The sequence below is a fragment of the Diplotaxodon limnothrissa genome, linkage group LG9 (genome assembly GCF_057381915.1).
Source record: "Diplotaxodon limnothrissa isolate DT_005_m linkage group LG9, D_limnothrissa_male_GT1.1, whole genome shotgun sequence".
In the NCBI taxonomy this organism is placed as follows: Eukaryota; Metazoa; Chordata; class Actinopteri; order Cichliformes; family Cichlidae; genus Diplotaxodon; species Diplotaxodon limnothrissa.
This window is the reverse complement of record NC_140604.1, coordinates 5,702,549-5,712,878: the sequence shown is the minus strand read 5'-3', so window position 1 is coordinate 5,712,878 and position 10,330 is coordinate 5,702,549.

Sequence of the window (10,330 nt, the reverse complement as noted above, 5' to 3'; positions counted from 1 at the left end):
AGTACAGCTGATTAACCTGCAAGAAGAACTTCAAATGATACAGGCTGAAAATGTCAAATTAAAAGAAGAGGCAGAAAAATCAAGAGGAGAAGCTAAAAATTCACAGTTTGAAACTGAAGTAGTATTGCAGGAATTACTGCATGTGGGCCTCAAACTTAAAGGAGAGAAGATGGGAAAACAACAGGCAGAAAAGGAGAATGAAAAGATGAAGAAAGAACTGTTGGAAGCTCAAAAAGCATTGGAGGAAGAGAAAAGCACAGCACAAGAAGCCAAAAATAAATATCAAACTGCAAAGAAGGAGGCAGGAAATGTGCTGCAGGAATTACAGGAGGTGCAGGAAGCTTTTGAAGAGGAAAGAAGGAAAATGCAGTTGGCAACTCAAGAAGCTGCAAATGTAACGGCTGAAGCTGAAACACTAAGGAAGGAATTACTGCATGTGAAGCAACAACTTGAAGAGGAGAAAAAACGTAAACACGAGGCAGAAAATGAGATTGAAAATATGAAGAAAGAATTGTTGGAAGCTCAAAAAGTGTTGGAGGAAGAGAAAATGAAAATAGAGGAAGCAAAGAAAGAAATGGAAGATACAAAGAGTCACAATGAAAACATGAAGAAGGAACTGATGAAAGTGCAAGAAGAACTTGCAGAAGAGAAAATTGAGGTGAAGGTATTGAAGAAAGAAATGACGGTGACCAAGAAAGGCTGCAAAGACGCACTGAAAGAACTACGAAAGCACAAAAAGGAAGCTAAAGAGCTCCTCAAACACAAAGGGAAACTGGCCAAACAGCAGCTGAAAGAAACATTTAAAGATGCCGAGGAGCAGCTCAACAAGACCTTAAAAGAACTGAAGGCAAAAGAAAAGCAAGGCGAGGACAGGAGGGGATTCTGGAGCAGACTGCTGAGGAAGAACTGACCCAGCAGCATCTCAATAGTTTCTTCCTCCTCTCTCCACCTTTCTTTCTCCCCATCCTTCTTCTTGGGACGTTTGCTTGTTTTTTAAAAACTCTAATCTAAATACATGTACTGAAACACACAAATAAAATTGCCATAACTTGACCTCATGTTGCCTGCTTCTTTTCTTGTGTGTCTGTGGATGTAAAACAGTAACACACTTCCTGCTCTGTGTCTTTAATTGTAAATAAATGCAATGTTTTCATTTTAAGATGCAGAGCAAAAATCTTCTGCTCTGAATCTTTTTTTTAGCAAAAAGCTTTTTTTTTGCCTGTTGTGGAAGTTTTCCATTAAATAAAGCTGCAGACGAGCGGTGAGCGGTAGCTAACATTCTTTAATCAAACACACAAAGAACAGACAACCAAGCTTGATGAAGTCCCTGCATGACCGCGGGACAGACGGTCAGCAGAGTCTCCCTGAGCCCAGCATGGCTCTCAGTTAAATACCTTCTCCAGGAACAAAAGGCAGTACACAGCTGTTTCACACTTTAAGGTTCACACTCCCTTGTTACCTCCCAGAGTCCTCGAAGAGACAAAAGACTCTTCCTGTGGAGTTGTCTGCTTCCCCCCAACTTCCTTACTACACCCCCACCATCTGTCTTACTGTATGAGTGTGAGACATGTTTAAATCCAGTGGCACCAAGGTATCATACAATAAAATAATCTGATTAATACATAAGTAAAAGAAATTCCTATACAATCCCACCCTTTGATTCTTAAATCAAAGAATCACATTAATACCAAAATTTCTTTCCTGACATTCTGTTGATCACATCAACATTATTGTTCACTTAACCTTCCTGCCTTCTTGGGACCTTTTTGTGCCACTGCTATGTGTTAAATGGCTGCCATTTCCACTGTGTTCAGTGGAATATAACCAAACTTGCCACAGGATAGTTTTTACCTGTCAATGTTAATATTCCAGTGTGAATTCCTTAAATCAGCCTAAAATGGCTGAGCAGCAGAAATCCCCACACCCATCACCCTGGGGACCATTTTCTGCCCATTGACTTCCATTATAAACGCTATTTTTCAACCCCAAATTATCATCATATGATTTTATTTTTTCTTCTTTTCTTGGATGTCAATGAAGACTCAGGGCCTTGAAGTTTTAATTTTTAAATTGCAAAAAAAATGCAAAATAAATAATGGCAGGTCAAAATGTATGTTGGTGCCAATCTTTGGTCCATCTAAAGGCCTACTTATAATGACAATCACATATTACTTCAACTGGTTTTTTGTGGAAATATTTAGTTTCGTTTTTTGGTTTTTGGGGCTTATAACACAGGGCGCTCATGTAATAACACTGGGATTTGAAGGGTTAAAACAACGAAAATATAATTAAAACTTTACATGAATATTTCAGGGAGAAGTAGTTTTACAAGGTTGGCTAATTTAAAGTGGAATAAAATATGGATATATGGTCTTTTTATGGCGTGGCTGAGAATGGTCCCTAGGGTGATGGGTGTGAGTTTTTTAAAGGATGGCAGGAGGGTTAAAGGAGTTTCACACTGTGTATCCTCACGTCACTGTTCTCCCACCACCCTTTGTTCATCTTTAATCTTCCCCACAATCTAAGCTCTCACATGCAAATGGCAACAACAATGACACAGAGGAAAGGCCTTCTCCAGAGTGTCAGAGTACTTTGCATGGCAGAGTGAAACAGCATTAGGTGGACATTCCCAGTCACGGTCATGGCTCCTGGTGTCTGTGCCATTTACAGAGTCATAATTCCAACGCTGGTCTCCCTCTGCGCTGTCACCTTTGGAGCTTGGCACGCTCTCTTCATTCCTCAGTTTCTGTTCCAACGCTGCGGACGATTTAAGGCAGAGCATGTCGTACACCTTAGTTGTCTTCCTCAACGTCAACGCCGAATCTCTTTCACTTTATTTTAAGATTTTGCTGTTCACAATCTCCTGGAAGCCCAGTGGTGCAGTCCACTGTCGTTTGTCAGTTGTCCTGGAGATGGTCCCTGCTTCTCACTGGTCCTCTTGAAGCCCTCTCTCCTGGTCATGGTCTGCATCTGCGCCTCAGTCAATCCTTCCATATCCCTCATGTCACGGTCTCTGCAATTTAAAAATTAAAGCTCCCCCGGAAAACCCTCTTTTGCCCTATGTCAGCTTATGTCAATTAGACATGCACAATAAAGTTGTGCATTGTCTCTTAAAAATTCCCAGGGCCTCTCCCCTGGAGTAGCTTCACTCCAGGCCCTGTAACCCTGTCATAAGAAAAAAACATTAGCCAGCGGTGTGTCCTGCTGTGAATCATGTGATTAGATCCCACGATTAACCCTTTGCTGTGGAAAACGTGATGTAGATGTTAGCGCAGCGCATCTGTATACACACTTTCTCACAGTGACATTTGCATTGTAAACAATACAAGGTCATGAATAACACACTGCTGGTAAATTCACAAAGACACAGAAAGTGGCAATTAAAAGGTTAAGTCAGCATGGCCCAAAAGCCCATGCAACATGTTGCTGTCACCTTTCTGCTCCTGTAAAAAGAAACATGCATCCACCCTTTTGTCACTGTCTAGGTGGAGGTGCAATCTTGCATACTGGTGTCAAGTCAGTCCAGTCAGTCCCCATTTGTTATTTGCTGACAGTAGAACCTCTCGTGACGCAATAAGTTTCTACTGCCAGCAATGACGCCATTTCAAAAAAGGAAAAAAAAATTTAGACTGGATCACTTCGCTGAATCCTTTTTGACAGGGACTTGTTTTCTGATTGTCCCAAATAAGTGGCTTTCTCCCGAGCCCATTTTAATTTTAGAGAAGCTCACTTACGTTTGTTCAACATGTTGTGTAGCGCTTTCAATTCCGATCTTGCAGGCCTGCTTGAAAAAGAGAAAATTGCCAAACACAAAATCTCAGTGCACTGTTAAAATCCAAAAATATGAAGGCCTAGTTTTAGGGCTTGTCTAAGCGTACTCTCTTAGAATGATAGATCAAAACTGGCAGGTTCAAAGTGATACCAAAAGAAAATGCATCAGCCAAGTAAATCCCCAAAACTTTCATCCACCAGTCACACCTCACACAACAGCAATATTCTATTAGATGATGAGTTTCTTCCCATGTAACCAGATGTGTGTCATGATAAGACCTCCCCCACACATCAGGAACAAGAAACTCAATAATCTATTAGTCTCCACTCATCTGACCCCCTGCAGCATTCTGTTCACCCCTGCTATGATTCAATCATCCTTCCCCAAAAATAATACTAGTTCACTAGTCTGTGTATCACTTCTTAACCTGCTAAGTGAACCGGACAAGATGATGGTAACAGCAATGCATGCTTAAAATACTGTTTGATCTTCATGAGCTTCATTGCATGTGTGTTTGTGTTAGTAGGATTAATGCATTTTTCTGTTTGTGTAATTTTTGTGTACCTCTCCTCTTTGCGGTGCTCCAGACACTTTTCAATTCTCCACGTAAGGCAGTTGTTTTTTCTTCCCCAGTTTCCTAAACCCAAATTTCATTTCCCACACTAAAACAGCCTTCCTCCATGTCCTCCCTGCTCCTTCCACTGTGGTCTCATCTCATCTCCCCCCCTTGCAGCAGTCCAGTGAGAGTCAGTTGTCCTGTTTTTTTCACTGTCTCTTCTTGCCATTTTCTCCAAAAGTGGTAAATGTCCAACTCAGGCAGTCTTTTCAAAGGTCCATTCACACACAGTGAAGTTGCAGCTCGTTGGAAATGCACATCTCCATCCATCCAGTCATGATGATGCAATTTTCTCCTTGCTACCGCTGTCTTGCACAGCTGCTGCTGCTGGACCTTTTCTTCACTGCTCAGGATGCTGCTGGGAGCTCTTGAGATCCATCTCGTTGTTCTGGAACTGCATTTCTTGTCTTCAGGGAGAGATTCTTGGAGCTTGTGTTCTCAGGGTGACAAACACATGGAAGTTAAGCTGTAAAATAATTCAGCCAAAACCTGGCTTGAGTGTTTCTAATGGTGTTAACCTATAATTTTCTTCCGAGTGCTGCACGTGGAAAATTGATCCAGGTCTGCTCTTCACCTGCAAGTGACACACTGAGACATTTTGATCATTCTTCTGAATGCTTAAACAACACATCTCCTCTCTCTGGTTCTGAACTTCCCTTTCTTAAAACAAAGTCCTGTTTGATCGATCACCAATAACTCAGCCTACCACCTTGGCGTTTTATTTCTGTTTATTGCCAGTGTTGAAGTAGTATTTTTGTCTTTGCAGTGTAATCTTTTGTCTTATTTGTGCGTTTTAGCCCTTGCTGTTGTGTTGTCTGTCTTTTTTTGTGTCTCTTTTCTTCCTTATATCAAAAAATCTCAATAAACATACTTAGAAAAACACGGTATAATGACTGTTCTAATAATGACTGTAATCTACAAAATGAAACGAGTGATTGTTCTTGTTTACTGAGGAAACACAGCAAGGGAGGCCAAGACCAATTTCCCATTATGTTTTTATGCAACCATCTTTTAGCAGCCACGTGCAGCGATTGACAGTTCATAAAAAAGAATGCATTGCCTTCACCTTTTAGCCATAGAAGCCTGTAAGCCTGTGACAGAGATGAGCTAATGCTCGTTGCTAAAGTAGCTCTTTTTATTTGGTATCAGAACAGCAGCATGGCGCCAATCCTAACAGAAAGAAAAATAGTACAGGCCATTTAACTGCAACAGCAGACAATGCTTCTTTACAGGAATATTTATCCTCTGGGACTACATTGTTGTTTTTCGTTCTTCTTTATGCTGGACTCTTTTGAAATATTCTTGACTCCAGTAATAAAATTACAGCACTTTGTAAGACCAAGAAAAATTGAAAATGGGACCCAATTAAACTTCAACTTGTCTTTTACCTGGTAACTGAGTCTGTGCAGACATTTTTTTCAAGTTGTGTGGATAAAATGTAATTATTAAAGCAGACCTGAATCGCAGCTTTTGGTCACACACAACACGGCACAGCAGGTCAGTCAGGAATCTTTCACACAATAAAAGTCTCACATGACACCAATCAGCTAAAATGAGACGTTTTGCACACCATACTGGTTTTTAGACGTCTTCAGCCTCAAGTCACCGCAGTGTCTCCTGCTGTTTCTTAGTCTGGACAAACACACAGGTGAAAACAGAATCTCTCTTCGCCATCAGAGGCTATTACAGGTCCCTCACAAATTTCACAAGTATCAAGGTGGTTTAAGGGGGTCTGTTGAATACCAAGCATCTCTTTGGCACCTCAGCCTTGTGTGACCTCTGGGCTCCCATTGATCATCAAATCGTCCCTCTAGAGCAGCTGACTAGGAGTTGACGCTGGTGAGTTAGAATAATAAATCAGGTGCAGACTCACACATGGTGAGACCTGGAGAAATGGATCCTGAGAGGAATGGTGGATATGTTTTGGATCCAAGTAGAAGGAGCTAAATCTTTGTGCCACCAGGGATTTTAGAGACGGTGGCAAATTATCTAGCGTCAATTAAAAGGCCCTGTCATGTCTTCTGTACACAGTGATCGCTATTAGCTAGTATGTGTATGTGACACAGACTTGATTTTGTCCTTTCCTTGGAAGCACTATTTTTTTTAAATCCTCTTCTGATATATAGTGGATTGGGAAAATGTATCACTTTAATTTCATTTTCAGATAATTGATGGCTAATTTGTGAACGGATTGGAAAAATAAATACTCACTGAAGTGCAGCCAGGAAAAGTCTGCTCCCTTCAAATGATGAACGTGCTGTCTGGAGGCGTTGCAGTGTGTCAATTTGTATTCTGTGGAAGTGCCTGATTGAAGAATTTGCTTCACTTGTGTAAGGTTGCTAATCAAAAGAGTTCAAGTGATATATCAAATAAAAATGTAACTAATTTCTAAAACGACTGCAGACTAGCATTTGTTATGTAACACTGTTAATCAAATCCTTTTTATACTTTACTGTGAATTACTGCAAAAAATGTTCAGTCTCTCCAAGTGTGTTATGCTGAAAATAACATACACTCTCTTTTCAGTTGCTTTATAGCCACCATTGATATGTTAATATGTATTCAGAACATTCATATTTTGAATTGGCATATTTTTTGTCAACTATTTTTAATTTAATTCCATTTAAATTCAGGTTAATGTATATAATGCCAATTCACAACCCTTATGAGGAAACACTGTGTGGCAGTGGGAAGGAAAAACTATCTTCTAACAGGAAGAACCAGGCTCAAGGAGGGGCAGCCATCTGTCATGACTGGTTTGCAATCATGAAAAAGAAGAAAGATAAGGAAAGAAAAAGAAAAGGCTCAGTAAATCAAGTGTGTTTGCACATGTTTATATGCATTTTAAAAACTGCAAACAAAATACAATCTCCCACCCCCAGCCAGTCGTGGCAAAATGCCTGCCCTGACTGGTTGACGTTGGGCGGAGGCTTGGTTCTGCCATTTAAAAGGTACCTGCTCTTGTGTGTGCAAAAATGAAAGGATGAGCAATCCCAGAGCCCTAGCTAATGACCTCTAGTAGACCACTGGTGAGAATGTCTTTAATCTAACTATTAGAAATAGTGTATTGTACTATACTGTCATGCAGCAAGTGTCAAAAATATACTAAAAACAGACTCTAACTCGGGCCTAGGCAGCGAACAATTAGTGCAAATTGAGAATCTTGATTATACACAAGCAGCACAGATTTTGAAACACTGAAGTATTTACATGGGGAAAGTTTCTGGCAGATAGAACAACAGAAGAGAGTGAGCCTCTGGAGCATCACTATCCAGGATGAACAAAAAATCCATGATTACATCAGGAAGATGTAAACAACTGTAGAAAGCTGGACTGAAAGACAGCACAGAGGCACTAATCATAGCAGCACAGGAACAAGCTCTGTGCACAGGATCCATGGAGACTGGGGTCTACCACATCAGGCAAGATGTGATGTAGGATGCAGGGTCTGCAAAGAAGTGTGCCCCTGAGACAACAGCACATAATAGCAGGGTGCAAGATGCTAGCAGGCACTGTAGGGTATACATGGAATGCCATAGCTAAGTGGCTGAAATAGTATACTGGAACGTCTATGCTGACTATGGCCTGGAAATCTCAAAAGTCAAAATGGTTCCAAGGGTGGTTGAGAATGATTAAGCTAATGTGGCAGCACGAGGTGGGGAAGAATGGATACTCTTCACAATTTAATAGAAAAGCGACAACACCAGCCTGGGAATTTCACCCAGAGAATACTGGATTGAGATGATGCAGTCTCCAAGAAGGCACTTAGGTCAAATCAAACTCAAAGTAATGTCAGTACTTCCAAGCTTTTAACGCTACATGGTCGTACTGTCTCCCGCACTCCAAATTATCTATTGTTGATTTGCACACATCGGTTGCTCCCATGGACATCACACACTCGTATGTCATTGTCATGAGACAAACAAAATAGTAACACAGTAATGCAACAGTAATCTAATTACTTTATTGCAATAGTAATCCCTTACTTTCCTCATTACTTGAAAAAAGTAATCGGATTACACGCTACTGCTAGTGATGGGATTTCCGGCTCTTTTTAGAGAACCGGCTCTTCAGGTTGTTTTGTTGCTTTAATTAATTTATTATTAACAATAATATAAAATTATGCACAAAAGGACTTACTAATGTAAAAAAAAAGTGGTTTTATTTATATATGTTTACATATAAATATATGCGGTGGCCCCTAGAGACAAAACACGTACAAGCTCCAAAACACATTTCTAGCGTTAACTGAACTTCCAAAACAGAGCTACCTAGATCACTTAACTTACACAATTGAAAGCATGAAAGCATGCGTGTATTGTTTGTGTATTTATACACAAGCACTCATATATATTGAAATAATTTTAAAAAATGTTCATTTACCTGTTACTACCACACACCAAATCCAGTCCTTCCTGGCTTGTGAAGCCACTAGGTAACAAAAGCTCAACACTGCCCCCTAGCATCCTGGAGCACTTCTGAAGTATTTTGTAGGTGCTTTGTCTGTAGGGGCCACTGTAAATATACCTTTATTTATTCACTCCACATAAAATGTAATAAATAAATCATATAATACAAAAACCAACTATTTACATTTCAACTTTTAACTATTTAAATTTTCAGTTTTTTCCTTTTAAACAAATTTAAAGTGAAACAACACAAAACACTGCAAACCACAACACAATTAAATATAAATATGAAAAAATATGAAAACAAAAAGAACATGCATATTCTCTGTCATATGGACCTGCATGAATAAACTTTCTGAATCCTTTATCATTCGCAACTGAAAATAGTTGTGGATGATTACTATACCTTTCTAATGTGACGTTGTTGTCCCTGGCTCTCTTTCTCTCGCTCTCCCTCCTGCTCTGTTCCTGTGCTACTGAGTGTAACTACCGCCCCTCCCCCTTCTTCCCAGCGCAAAGCACAAGGCTCGCATGTGGAGTGAAGTGGAAAAAAAGTGCGAGAGAGAGAGAGAGAGAGAGAAGAGAAAAAAAACCCCACGGCTCGCGATAAGGAGCTGGCTCGTTCACTTCAAAGAGTCGGCTCAAAGAACCGTTTTGTTCACGACCGACACATCACTAGTTACTGCCCATCTCTGCTTGACATAGAAAATAAATGTAACTCGTTCTCATGACCACTGATAAAAAATTCAATACATTCTATTTCAACTCAAAGATTGTATGTCTCTCCTTAATAATATTTCTTCTTGTGTTGTTTTTTGCTTTTACTTACAACCATGAAACTAGGTCTGATTTTCAGTCCCAAACACACAGCAGCAGTGTCATTGTGGCTATAAAAATGTTAACACCATCATTTGTCACAAGGCTGTCAGCTGAAATTATTTACAATGCGTTTCTCCTCAGGCTGTTGTCTCTTGCTACTTTGCCTCTGCAACACTTGACAGTCCTCAACACTTTTTCCTTCCATGTTGGATGCAAACACGCTAAGCGCTTTGGGTTATGCTCGCCCTTGAACTCTTGAGGTGGCAGCTCTCATATTCTCTTTGAAACTAAATCCTGTCCCCGGCCCTCGACATCAAAAAAGAGGCAAGAGACCAAGAGGAGGCGGCGGCGGTGGTAGGGGTGCTAATTAAAGGCATGGATTATTTATTTGCTTCATGGTGGCATTTTGCTTTTTTGCCAAACAGCTGCTGTGGGCTGAGCACTGCCCTAGCTTGGCTGCCTGCCTTACATTGGTTGTATTGTAGACACATATGGTCATACACACAAGTCCTCCTGCTCACAGATGCCATCACTGCACCAGTATTTCCCCAAGAATTAGTATTCCTGTCAGGGTGAAAAAGCCTCTAAAGGGTGCTCTGTATGCAGGTAAACATAATAGACATTTCATGTTTGAAAAATGTAAGTAAAATTTCCAAATGAATGGGGGTGTGTCTGGAAAAGGCAGCCTCTTTTATGTATTTGCTTTTTCCTCTG